The sequence below is a fragment of the Betta splendens genome, chromosome 24 (assembly GCF_900634795.4).
Source record: "Betta splendens chromosome 24, fBetSpl5.4, whole genome shotgun sequence".
Classification (NCBI taxonomy): Eukaryota; Metazoa; Chordata; class Actinopteri; order Anabantiformes; family Osphronemidae; genus Betta; species Betta splendens.
The window spans coordinates 8,721,805-8,735,766 of record NC_040901.2 but is presented as its reverse complement, the minus strand read 5'-3'; the positions used below and the strand labels follow the sequence as shown (position 1 = coordinate 8,735,766).

The 13,962-nt window shown below is 49.3% G+C and overlaps 1 long non-coding RNA gene across 1 annotated transcript in view; it reads left to right on the top strand.

The window, feature by feature from the left end:
• Positions 1-1,222: 1,222 nt before the first annotated feature.
• LOC114850157 (uncharacterized) overlaps positions 1,223-13,962 on the top strand; it is a 28,249-nt gene continuing 15,509 nt past the window's right edge. The window contains exons 1-2 of the long non-coding RNA XR_003784773.3: positions 1,223-1,341; positions 1,454-1,504. This is a non-coding gene — a long non-coding RNA (uncharacterized LOC114850157). The remainder of the gene's footprint in view (positions 1,342-1,453; positions 1,505-13,962) is intronic.

Below are 13,962 nucleotides of genomic sequence, written 5' to 3'. Positions count from 1 at the left end.
TGGATCAGTGGTCTTCCCAGTGTCCAATTAATGTATTCCCATGGTAGAACACACACACACACACACACACACACACACACACACACTCACACACACACACACACCTAAGCACGATGGGAAAGAGGACAGTCTCGGTGGAGGAAGCGATAGGGGTTCAAGGATGAGAGAGAGGGAGACGGGGGGAGGGAGGGTTCCCCCACCACTCATGTTAATCTCCTCATTTTCATTTCTCTTACCATGCGGGATTAGAATGATTTTATTTAAAGTGTCAGCTTGAGCTACCGGATTGAGAAATCTGGATTTCATAGGGATTATTATTACAGGGAAAATGCGCGCGCACACTCGGATACGCTTAGATTTTTTTTTCTTCTCTGTCACTCGCTAATGACCTGCTTGACCAACAAATGGGGTTCCTCCTCATTTTCAGTGCCAGGATAGACGAGCAAACACGGCGAGACACGTTAAAGGTAAAAGCGTAGCGGACAGGATCCTTCCCTGTTCTTCTCATCTTTATCAGGACGTCCTGATACAGTGGGTGAAGTGAGGTGAACACACTGTAAGCACCGCCTCACCCTTCACTGTCAGATTTAACATCTCATCTACATTAGGATAAGGCTTTCACCGCTCAAGAGTGAAAACCCGCCATCACCTTTTCATCCTAGGGCCAAGCTTTTTATGCTGCCTCTTCTCATTACATTAAAGGATGAGGGAGGCCGCGCGGTGGCTGAGCGGTATTTAAAGACACCATCCCGTTCATCTGTTTAATTTCTCTTTATTTATTCCCTCCTCCCTTTGCTGCTTCCTCCCTCTGTTTATTAAAGACTCCCTCACTTCATCTGGCTGATTGATCTTTATCTCTGCAAATTAACACAGTTACTGTAAAGGTTCCTGATCAGACCTCTGTGACCTTTGGCCCCTAATAATAACGCCTGACGGACGGGTGAGGTGAATAACACTGATGATGACTGACTTAGGTGATGCAAATACATCCTTACAAACACATTGGAATTAGTATATCCACACACATTATGAGAGCAAGGTCTTGGGAACTGGGTTAAGCAGGACAGGATCACCTCTCAGCTTAGAAACACAGAGTGTCGGGCGGGAGGGATGGATGGATGGATGGATGGATGAAGGTGGAGAGGGTGGATGGGGGTCAGAGATGGAGAAATCTTGCAGAGGACATCTGTCGCGCTGAGCAACTTGCGAGCTGCTTTTTTTTTCCAGCCCGCTGCGTGACCCGTGGATACTCTCGCATGACTGATCAAGAACTATGAGCGTAGCAGAGGAGACCTTAGCCCCTGCACACGGCCCGGGAGACCCCATGCATGGACCTGTCAAGTAAGAAAAAACCTACTACAGTACCACTAAGAACACATGTACGATGCGATGGCAGGAATCATGAAGATACGATTAATGGAATTTTAATAAAAACTCTACATTTCTTTTGTAGTGTTGTCATTGATGCCGTTGGTGCTGAATCAAGAGCTGCAAAAGAGCACGGGTGAGAAAATGTCTGTCCCTCCCGCAGGTGTTTAAGCTGTACAGTAAACAATAATGCTACACACACACACAAACACACACACACACATATATGTCCACGCAAACACAAAGGCTCATTGTGTTTTGCTGTGTCTGCTAACCCATTCTTTTTAATCTGGGATTATGGTATTCCCATCACGATGGAGACAGAGGAAACAATGCTTTATTTCATGGGCAGAAATATGCAGTAGTGATGTTATATATGCTCTGTATATGCAGACTCACACACATATATGGGCAAACAGCCGGCTGTAGTATTTGACCCTTTCCTTTCTGCTGAGCAACCACATACTCATCTAAATCTCTTTCGAATTTAAATCCCATCCAGTCTTTATTCCTACTATTACAGTTGTTGTAGGTTGTGCGCTGAGGAGAGGGCTGTGCCTTTGAGCCCCGCTGTGAGCAGTGGCGGTACAGTATAGCTGCTCCCGAGGGGTGTAAACCGACACTGAAATTGTCCATTAACACACTATCGAGTCTATTCTTCTCTTTTGTGTCTCACTTCCACGAGCCATTTGTGGCTTTAGTGCTTTGTCCGTCCGGCCTCTTTAATGTAGTTCACAGCGTGCAGTAATAGGAGCCACCCTGCAGCCAAAACACTGTGTGACTTCTGCTTTGGTGAGAACATTAGTCTTTATACAGCAACGCGTTATGCATCCGCCAGAAACAACATTTGAAGCCGATTTCATTCTGAAGCAGGATCCTGTTTGAATTTGGAGATTGTGCCGTGTGCTCCGGTGGTGGAGATGTAACGGCGCGCTGGTCTGTGAATAAGACCTCTGGTGATGGCTGTATTTTTATTGTGAGGACCCAGGTGTTGCCAGCGTTGCACATGGACACTCATGGCACCGGTGTCCTGGCACACGGTGGCCGACAACAGAGGAGGCCAAGATGTGAGTGTGAGCGGTGTGTAGATGGATACTGTGCACTAGAACAAGTCCTGGTGGTGTGTGTGAACCTGAGGCAGTATAATAACACTGATGCTTATTCATTGATGTATATCTAATATTTCTTGCTTGTGTCTGAGGCCTTTGTTAGTTTTTGAACATGTACATTAAGGCGTTTTTTTTCTTTTAGGTGCATTTAATTACAATAATAGTGCCGTGTGCATGTTTGTTTACACGTACATATGCATGCAGGCGTGAGTGTGTGTGCGTGTGTGTGTATACGCACCAGCTGTCTGATCAGTAATCAGTTAGCAGTGGGCTAATGCAGCCTCCTTAACCCAGGGGCCTCGTAAGACTGCCTCTAGCCCAGCCCCTCTCTTTGCCAGGGACAAATCCATTACCCAAAACAAGGACATCAAATGTCAACACACACACACACACACACACACACACACACACACACACACACACACACACACACACACACACACACACACACACAGATTGCATACACTCGCTCCAAAGTGTGTTTGATTCGTGTTATGAAAGGAGAGTGTCTCCATGAAATGGGAAAGAAACATAGTGGTAATAATCACTGATCCTGCCTTTTCGTGCCGCCCGGTTGATTCGCGGCTACAGCTGTTTGCGTTGCTGCTTTGAAGCGGGCCACAATTACGCTGCTAAAAATTAATTTGCGTCTAATTAAAACTTTTTTTTTTTTTTTAAGTAAAACATTGGGAGTGAATTAAAAGGAACATTTTCTAAGTGGCTTTTCAAAGAAGGGAAGCTTTAAAAGAAAGGAAAAAAAAACTCTCCAAAGGGATCCCGGGCATTTTGTCAAGGGCCCTGTGACCAAACCGCCGTTCTACAAAGGCGAACATAAATAGCAAATAAACTACACTGAATACAGACCCTCAGAAGTGGCACAAAGACTGCGGCAGCTCCCCGGGGGCCTGGTAGCAAGCAGCAGCGTTTACATATCGGCGACCCTTGCAGCGCGTACAGTGATCTGGCAGGTTGGAGCGCTTTGATGCTCCGTCGCCCAGCAGGTCGGGTGTATCGATCCCCAGGGCGGCCACGCTTTCTGGGCTGGCCTGCCTGGGTGACAGGGCCCCCTCCTGGAAACCTCCCCAGTGCCCGTACCCAGCAGATGGCCTCAAAGAGGGACCAGAGACACAGGGCCAACATCCAGCTCTCGAGCAGAGGAGCAGAGGAGCAAATGGCCTGTTAATATTTCATACGACGCTCTCACTCATCTCCGAGCTGAGAATCGGACAGTATTGTGAAGGCAGCGCGCGCGGGTGTTTGAAGGGGCAAGTGTGTGCGTCTGGGGGAAATCAAAGACATTTTGATGAAATATGGATCGCTTTCACAGACTCCTTGTGCATAGCAATTAGCAATCACACGGCGATTTGTCAAAGGTGAGAACGGAACAGGAAGAAATGCAAAGAAACGTGGTCACGGTGGCTAAAACTTGCATTTTAGTGGGAATAATAAGCCTCTTGCCTTCGCACCACTACACAGACCCTCGCTCACCTCCCCAATTACTCTCAGCACCAGATCCTTCTCTAAGCCGCTGCTGTGTCTTGTGAGCATAACCTGCGCGCTAATAGCCCATAACCTCTGTACAGATCAGTGGAGGTTATGCTATTTGCTGCTTGGTAATTGCCCTCTTCATCAGTACTCTGTGTGCGCGAGCAGCAACGCAGCCAGCCCCGGGGTCCTCCTGATGTCATTAATGTGTGATTAGGGCCGGTGGGGAGCAGCAGTTAGGAGGTTAAAAAGCCCCTGACAGCCCTCATCATCGACGAGGAAACCCTGAGACTGATGCAGGGGCCACGCAGATGGGCGAGAGCGGGCGGCTGCCAAGGCCCTAACTTGTTATTCCTCCTCATCTCCAAAAATCAAGCCACGCTAATAAACGGCGCCGACGCGGCACAGCTGCACATACGTGGAGAAACACAGGCTGCGTCATCACGACGGCGCCTTTAAGTCGTCGCGTTTGGATATAAACGATCATGAGAACGTCTGGGACGGCAGCCAAACTGTTCATCAGGACTCGCGTAGAGAAAGTTTAGCAGTTCTTTCAAACGCGACGCGGACCGGTGTTGAGTTGATGAGGCGGTCGTGGGAATAGAGCGCTGACAAGTTCAAGTCCAGCAATCTGAACTGGAACCAAAAGTGTCGGACTAAGTGCTCAATCATGTCGGGGCTGCAGGATTCCTTTAAGTTGTCATCTTTAATACATGAGACGGTTTCCGGCCCCGGCTGCGCAACAAAGTCATTAGACTGGGAGGAAAGATGAAATATAAATCAAGCATCCCTCTCTGCCCCCTCCCCAGTGAACAGGTGGCTCGCTTGAATGAGAGGGTGCGCTCACTTGGCTGTCACCGTGTTTTCCAACAGAACCGCTGCCTTCTAAAGCCAAACCTCAGTGAATTATACATCTATGGCAGTAATTCTCTCAGAGGAGAGGCAGAAAGAGAAAGTGAGGAGGGGGCGGCGGCGGTGGTGGTGGTGGGGAGGTGGGGGGGGGGGGGCTAAGAGAGTTAGAGAGATTAATGGCTGAAACGCTTGTTTTTGACGCAGCGATCCTTGGCTCCGCTTCCCGCCCGCCGCTTATTGGCTTTTCAGAGCACATTTATTTATTTCGTTAACAAGAGAGCGCGGCCGCGTCGCTGTCACTTTTTTGGCTCGGCCGCCGCCGCAGCAGACCCGTCGTCTCCCGCGCCGCGGCGCGCGCCTTTGAACCCCGCCACCGACTGCCGCGCGACAACGTTAACAGTGCGACAAACAAGACTTTAGAAATAGCGGGGTTCTGTCACAGGCCGAGTGTCGCTGACACGCGTTGTCTAGTGAAATTACCTGGAGGAGGAAAAAACAGTGTTGGGGGAAAAACCAGGCTGTCGTGCTCTGTGACAGGTTTTCAAGGACTTCAGAAGTTGGAAATCAAAAGCCATTATCTCATAAACATCTAAACAAACCGTTTATTCGCAAAGTTCTGATGCAGCTTCAAAGGAAGAGAGGGTTTTGATTGAGTGTCCCAGATCATCAGGAGTTCCTCCGCTTTAAACAAAACAAAGATCTGACAGAAATGTGGTGTCCGTCATGCGATCCTGTCATTCAACTCCAGGATTCCTCCAGATAACGTCGAGGCGAGTCAAATCTGAAATGAATAATCAATCCTGCACTAATCTGTATTCAGCCTCTCAAGGGAGTCCACACAAAGGGCCGTCACCTGCGTTGCCAATAAACCCATTCAGGTCCGTTTCAACACAGTGTGGCGTGTTCCAACATAATCTGTCCGGGAGGTCGTGACCTCCACATCCCCTGCCTGCGGAATAAAGAGGACCTCAGGTCGGGATGACAGGAGAAGTCTTCCAAGGAGTTCATGTTACCGCGTGTCATAATAACAAGAAGCTACTGTTCCCCCGCCAGGCTCCTTCCCCCTTTGTCTTGGAGGGGCTCTGGACAGGGGCAGACAGGACGCGCTGGCAGAGCTGAAACTGAATATTATCATTGGGGGGAATCTTGTTTCATGTTACTAAGCAGCGCGGCCCGCTAGCTGGGAGTGCTGTCACTTCACCTGACGGGAACGGCTGCTTTGACTCGCGCTCCGAGGCGGGTTTCGACGCACCTGTTGAAGTAAGTCGCCTGTTTTGATCTGTCTTATTTATAGGTTGTACACACTTTCACAGAGCAATGCTAGACACACATACACACACACGCGCGCGCGCGCTCGCTCGCCTTTCGCCGGCGATTGAGAGGTCAATATCTCATTTTACCGCCAGCTACACTTTCCTCTGTCACTCAGAGCTCCCACTCCATTCAAACGGCAGGTTAGCCCAACAAAGAAAGCCGCGGGGGAGCTGCCCAAGTCCTTCCTCCACACACACACACACACACACACACACACACACACACACACACACACACACACAGACACACACACACACACACACACACACACACACATACACACACACACACACACACACACAGCTTGACGGGCTCTTTGTGCTCGTCCGTCAGCCGGCCCCTGGGTCCTGAAGATACCTTCAGTCAGCGAGGCCGCCTCCTGAAAGGAGGGATTCACACAGCTGAAATATTGATGTCAGGAGGGCACCTGCAGTACGACGGCCTTTTGACCCCTCCCTCACGTTCTTCGAGGAGGTAACGGAAATGCAGGGAGGCGAGAGAGACTGTAAAGAATGTACGGACACACTGATTTGCTTCAATGAGCTTCGCCGCGCAGGAATTCAGACTGGCAGAAAGTTTGTACAGTTTTTGCTGAAAGAATACTTTGATTTAAGGGAAAATTCTAACAAACACCCAGCAGAGGACAGGCAGCACAGTTAGCCTTTGACTCGATGAGAGGGAAAGATGGAGAGGGAGGGAGTGGGGAATGGGTCGGAAGTTTGACATTCCTGTGGGCGATGTGTGTCTCGTCAGTGAACGCGTTTGGATTCTTTTAACGGGAGTCGATACCCCCTTCCGCTTCCCAAGCACTCACTGTGAGCTGAGCCGGGGTAATGCCATTGAACAGGGACAATGGGGCCTCTTTAAAGGCAGCTTTTAACTGGCCGTGTGCACGTGGATATCAATACAGCCGATAGTTTTCCATGTAAGAAGATCAAACGCTCCGGCGCTGGGCGAGTTCTCAGTGAAGAAGCATACAGACAAATAAATGGAATGACTGGAGGGAGTTTGGGGGGAAAAGTGTTTCTGTTTTGCTGTTGTACAACATGCAGGCGTTTTCTCCCTCTGTCCCCCTCACACCCACCGTTTTCCCCACTTTTCCCTCTGTCCCCCTTTTTCATTTCGCTCAGACGCACATGCTCCAACGTAAGCTCTTCAAGTTTAAAGCGTGCGTTTTCAAAGGCGCCCGGGCGCCTGTATCGCTGCTTTAGACAAAAGGGCCGGCTCTTAGGAGATAGAGGGAACATCTGAGGCGGAGAGAGCGAGGGGGAGACGGTAGCAGGGAGAATGAAAGCGAAAGAACGGGAAGGGAGAGCGGGGTTAGAGAGACAGAGGGTGAGCGGGGGAGACAGAGAAGGAGAGAGCGAGGGAGACAAGGGAAGAAGAGAGGGAGGGGGCACGATTGTGCGCTTTCAACTGCCTTTTGTGGGGCTCTCTGCAGATGTCACCAGCTGTTCCCCTGCACGGAGGGTTCCAGAGCGTGGAACATCGCCTCCGGCCCCGTCCTCGGCCACCTTTCAAGTGTCAATCAGACAGGATGGGTTGGGGGGTTGGTGACTGTGGGGTGGAGGACCGGTTGAGGGAGGCAGGAGGAAAGGGGGGGCACTTCTGTGGAACGGAGGCAAAGGAGGCCAACAGACTGGGCTTCGGTCACTGTCCTGAGAACAGTGCCAGCGATTCGCCATTGATTCAGCCCCCCCCTACGTTCGCCTCCCCTCCCATCCCCAGCCCGCTCAATAACAGAGAGGGGATGGAGCCAGCCGTGTGCGGCGTGCAGACAAAAGAGGCCCGTGGGCAAGGTTAGGTGGAGATCACACGGCTGCTAGGCTACTGCCACCGTTAGCCGCGGCGTTAGCGATTAGCGATAGCCGCCGCCCTCCTCCCCACCGGCGCTCCTTGGTTGGACACACGCCGAACCGTGAGGGTGACCTACGATCGGCCGGGGGAGGGAGGGGGGCACGGCGTCGGAGAGCCAGAAAAGTTGTCATCGCGAGTGAACGGGCAAACATAAAAGCGGCGGACGTATGGCGTGATTGACACTGAGGCAAACAGCGTCTAACGAGGAGGAGACGGTGCGCTTAACACCGCTTAACCTTGGAGCGTCCAGGCCGCCGACATAACTCCAAGACACTTTTATTGACGACATCAATATCTGCTGTAAGGCCGCGTGTTTGGGTAACCTTCTGATCTGGCACAGAACCGTTTAATCACAGGGACAGGGTCGGCCGCAGAAGCCCCGCAGACAGGAACCCAAAGCGGTCCATCACCGTGTGCACCGGTCGGGAAGTGGAGGAGGCACCGTCAAACAATTCAAAGGCTGTAGAAAAACACTCATTCTGTGCTTTTATTGACAGCCTGAAGTGAGAGCTGCGGAGCCGTAATGCATCTTATCAGGCAGGGTAAGTAGCTCTATTATACACACTATTGCCACTGCCCCGCTGATAACCTCTGCGCCGAGGCTGTGAAACAAAGGCCTTTGAAGACGAGGGGAACCGGTGGATTTCACGTGATTTATGTGGTCTAAAAACAAGATGGCTGAGCAGAACCCAGACCGGTTGACCTCAGTGCTTCCTGTCACCTCTGCTCGGACCACTCAGTCACACAAGACATGCAGAGATCTGCGTCACTGTTTATATTCACAGACTCCAGAAAACGGCTCATAAAGTCATAAAGTCTTTTAGTTTTTTCAAACACTTTATTCCCAAAATAAAGTGACAGGTTTTGTCCTCGATGAGTGATTTGACTCATTAAAAAGTGATCCAAAAGATGTTTCCTGACTCTGGCACAAGAGATGACCCCTCGTCGCATGTCCATCCCAAAACAAAAGGAGGCCAAATCGCTCCTGCCTGTCAGACATGTAGCAAAACACAACTTCAGTCAAAGGGGGCAGCGCTGTTTTTCCGTGGGGTAATATCCTTGGGCACGAATCACCCCAGTCATAAATCAAAAGCCCGTGGCCGCCCCTCCGATTGGCTGCCCCGCCGCATGCCTCCTTCACTTCGCAGCCCCCCCGCCGTGCGTATCCTCTGCCATCGACGCAGTTCGAAAAAGTTGAAAAATCATAAATCAAAAGACGACCTCAGCTATCCTGCCACACACCGTCGCCCCCCACCCAAACCCACCCCCTCCCGCCACGCCGCCACCCTCTCATCCTCCTCGACCTTCTATCCATCAGAGTTCATCAAACGCGTCAGAAATCAAGAGTGGCTTCCTCAATATTTCCTCGTCATCCGCCCCCCCTCCCCCCATCTGCCGCTTTGTGGTAATCACGGCTGGCCGAGTCCGACACCCACCTCCAGCCAGAGGTCAGGGGTCACCGCGAGGTCTCGTGGCTGCCTGGATGACTGTGTCTCTGTCTCGCCCGGGCCGAAGCTCTAGCGTTTGGAGGCTGCTTGCAGCGGTGGCCCTGTGGTCACCGAGTCCTGTGTTTTTCTGATCCCCCCTCCTGCAGGAGTGAAAAATAGCAGGAAACGTATATCTGTCATTGTCCATTCAGGAGATCACCTGTAAGGAAACGAAGCGGCCCGCAAGTGCTGACACAATCATCCCTGCCCCTAGCAACACATCCTGGTTCCGGCCCAGACGCGAGGGACTGTACAGTACGTCTGAGCTGCTCCGCTTCCTGCCCCACAAGGCAAAGGGAGGAGGGGATGGACAGCAGGTTATCACAGGCTGAAGGGGGAATTCTGGGAACAAAAATAAAGACTTTTGTGCCGTGGGCATAGATGTAAAAAAGAACTGAAATGCAAGGAAGTAGATAATAAACAAACACTTCAGCAGGAAAATATATAAAGTCAAAAAGTTGATAAAATCTTTCACACGGCAGATCTGAACAAAAAGTGTACTTATGAAATGTCACAGCCGCGATGTGAACTAGATTCTTTAGATCTTTAGATGCTTTTCACGCCCGCCGCGCGTCATTTGTTAATATGTGACAGCTTCGTAACCCCGACAAAACAAGCGCGCTTGATTTACCTCCAGCAGTCACGCATGTTTTCCAGTCGCCGGGCTTTTCTTAACCCTGACTCAGCGAACGGCCGCTGTTTGATCTTTCTCGCTACTGTGATGTCGTACCAGGAAACAGTGGCCCCTGGAGAGCTGAGAAAGAGACCCTGTTTATCCTGAGCAGACCCCGGGCACATGATCACGACCCAGCCCTGCACCTGGCCCAACACACACACACACACACACACACACACACACACACACACACACACACACACACACACACACACACACACACACACACACACACACACACACACACACACACACACACACACACAATTTCTGAAAGAAAGAAAGTGTTGGGTCTGAAACATACACATCTACAGTGAAGCACAATCTCCTTCCTGATTTATTTACACCCTAAAAATGGCTCCTAATGAACATTTCCACATATTGAAACACCATACACCAGACAACGCTTTCTAAGAATTTCGATAGGAGCCTTAGTATTCCTGTGCCTTGCCAGAGATTAACTTTACTCCGGCCACAAGCCCAGGGGAGTTTTTATTTTGTGCATGCTCTCACCCAGGAAACATTACACTCTCACTAAAAATACGCTGCCAGAAACCACTGGACGTGTTGAATCAGGGCCACAATCTAATTTGGCAGCGGGGGTTCTCATTGTGCGGCCGGCGCAAAAGACAGAAGTGCTCTGACATCTCGTCTTTGTGCTCATGAAGAGTCACATTGCAAACGGGCGGAATCAAAGACTCGTCGAACACTTTGAACTTTTTCAACAGTCTTTCGAGGCCTCTTTTGTGCAGAAAGCACTTTGAGATGAGAGCTTTGGGTGTAGCTCCACATCTTTTCTGCTCTTTTCTTATTTACCTTTCCTTTTCTCTGTGGCATTCAAGTTCAATTACTTCGTCCTACGAGTTCGGTTGATACAATATCGTTTTTTTTTCAAACCACTTAATCGCACCTTTGAGTTTAAGTAAAAACTTGGGAGGCAGAATAGATTTAGAAAGTTCCTTTTTTCACTCTCTCTCATGCACACAGTTACAAATGCCTCTTTTTTGTCCCTTTCTTTCTGGTTTTCTGGCTGCCAACTCTGGAGAAGCTCTATTGTCTGTAGGACCAGCACCTGTCACCACAGTGTTAAAACGCAGGGGAGAGGGGCTGTATGGAGTAGGACGCCCTCAACAGGCCAGTGGACATGTGTGGAAACACTTCAGTCCGTGTGTGTGTTTGTGTGATTAATCCACTGAGCAAAGACAGTTTGAGCTGTTAAACAGCTGAGTGTCAAAGGGCTTTTATCACGGCGAGTGGCGCCTGGACTGACACACACACACACACACACACACACACACACACACACACACACACACACACACACACACACACACACACACACATGCAGGGCAGCAGACGGCCTCGGCACAAACACTCAGGGCACGCGGTGCACGAGCGTGTGCGTTGATGGCACAGATATCATTATCATAAGAAGCTGTTAGGGACACACTCCCTTACAGATCCAGCTCGTTCCTGAGCAGACGCTGCGGTGGAACCCAGCTGTTGCTACTTCTCACATTTGGGAGTTCATGTGAGGCGCATGTGACCAGACATCAGACATCAGTGAGTGTGTGTCACGGTACCAGCCGCCTTATTCTTACCATTAATGGTAAAAACTTTTATTTAGTATATGTTTCAACAATCAATACAAAAGCATATTTTTGGCGACATACTATACAAATCACAATATATTTTTGAAAACCAATTTATACTATGACATGTTTTTTACAACATGCTGTACTGTACTAAGGCATATCTTTGTGATACAATGTCATACTATACTATAAGTTAAGAAAATGTTTTTCAATCAGCTGTAACATTTGAATAATGTTATAATGTGGGTCACATATAAATAATAGGTGTGATGGAATTACAAAACATAACTACAACAACAAAAACAACCACCTACCCAATCAGGACCAAACCACTGACCTTTTGACCCCCAGCTCACAGACCTAACATTGACAGCTACAGACTGTCCAACGGTGTGGTTTTGTTTTAAAATGAACACAGTTGGGATTTTAACCCTTGGATGTTCAGCTCACAGACCAAACCACTAGACCACATACTGTATACAGCAAACAGTCCCATTGCATGTTTATATCAAGTGTTTTATTCATTTATTAATTTGTATAACAACATTTTAAATCATATAACAAAGGCGGGATTTGAACCCTTGTCAAAAACATACCATAGTATATTGTAGTTTGTTGTCAAAAAAAAAATTGTTTCCTGTCCCACGTTTTGTCTCACAATTTCCCAAGGAGAAAAACAGTCTAACCAGTTTTTAGTGGGGGCAGAGAGCCTCTATTGTTGTCATCAACTGTAAACACCAGTACGTGATAAATCTCCGTATAGCTCTATTACATTTCTCCCCCAGTATAACCTATATCTTTATCTAAATAAAGGCATGTTTCAGATTACCATGCATCTCTGTGCCGACCTCCCGATTGTGCATTTGCAGCCCCCAAGTCCTCCACCCGGCCATTATCTCCTCTTATCCCTTTCTAAGTCCCTGTCGCCCCTGCCCACAAAATGGCCTGACATTGTTACTCAGGAGGAGTTAAGACGCTCTTTGCCGCAGTGAAATGCTCCCAGCAGATGTTCCACCATTTGAGCTCTTTATATTGCCTGGACTTTCTTCCTTCGGGGGGGTGGAGGGAGAGGCGAAGAATAGGATAGATGGCAGCGAGCAGCGGCGGGCGGACGGACGGCAGGGGAGGAGGTTTTAAACATTACAAGGCCAACAGCTGGTTGCTTGTCCCTCCCTGGGTGCATTAACCTCTATGGCCCCCTCGCAGCAGCGACAGCACAAGGAGCCTCTCAGCATCTGGAGCTTAAGTGGGGCAGAAATGCTACTGCCACCACTGCGAGGGGACAGCAAATCCTGGAAACAGGCTGCAAGATGGGAGAGCAGGTCACGGCACTGTAATATATAGGAAACCAGGGGGCGATGGGTGTCTTGGGCAGCGTAGGATACAGTAAGCCTTTCCTAAAGACAAACAATAGGCCTTTATAATATTTAGTATAATTGTTCTTATATGACTTAAACATCTGTAGCATCTTCTTTGTTTTGGTTGTGTTCAGATACACAACTCGCCGTCACTTATCGCACAGACGCAGGGTACGTGAGCTAAACCTGTAATCTTCTGTGTCAACACACCTCTGATTTCCATGCTAATGCACACAAAAGACATGGTAATAACCTGCTTCCCAAGAAACTCGGCGTTCTCCCTGGAGTTAAACACCTATTTAATCCACTCTGCCCTGTTTACTTGTGGCATGTTAACGCGCAGAGCATCCTTGTGGCGATACGATCTGCAAACGCAACCAACGGAAATGTGAAGTCAAATCAAGCAGCGGCCTGAGGCATATACCTGAGTCACTCTCACACACACACGCACACACATACACACACACACACACACACACACACACACACGCTCGTCATTCAGCAGCCGTCACTTTGAACCTCCAACATGTACCTTTTCTTGAGTAAACAAGCCGATTGTCTGCACCTCCCTCAACCCCCTCGGCAGCTGCTTCTCCTTAAGCCACTGCCATTGCTGTCATCATTACCACCATCAGCAGCGTCATTATGATCATCAGCCTGCTTAAATACATCACAACAAAGGTAGAGGCGCACAATGGGCCTCAATGGCTTTGAGGAACATATCAAGGCTTAGTGAGAGAAAAGACAGAGCGTTTACTGTCTTCTCTGAATAGGCGGCCTTTGCTTCGCGCAGGGCTTGGCCCCTTTCTTCATCTTTACTCAGTATTGGGTGTTGTGTGCTCAAGGGAAAGGTGTGTGAGT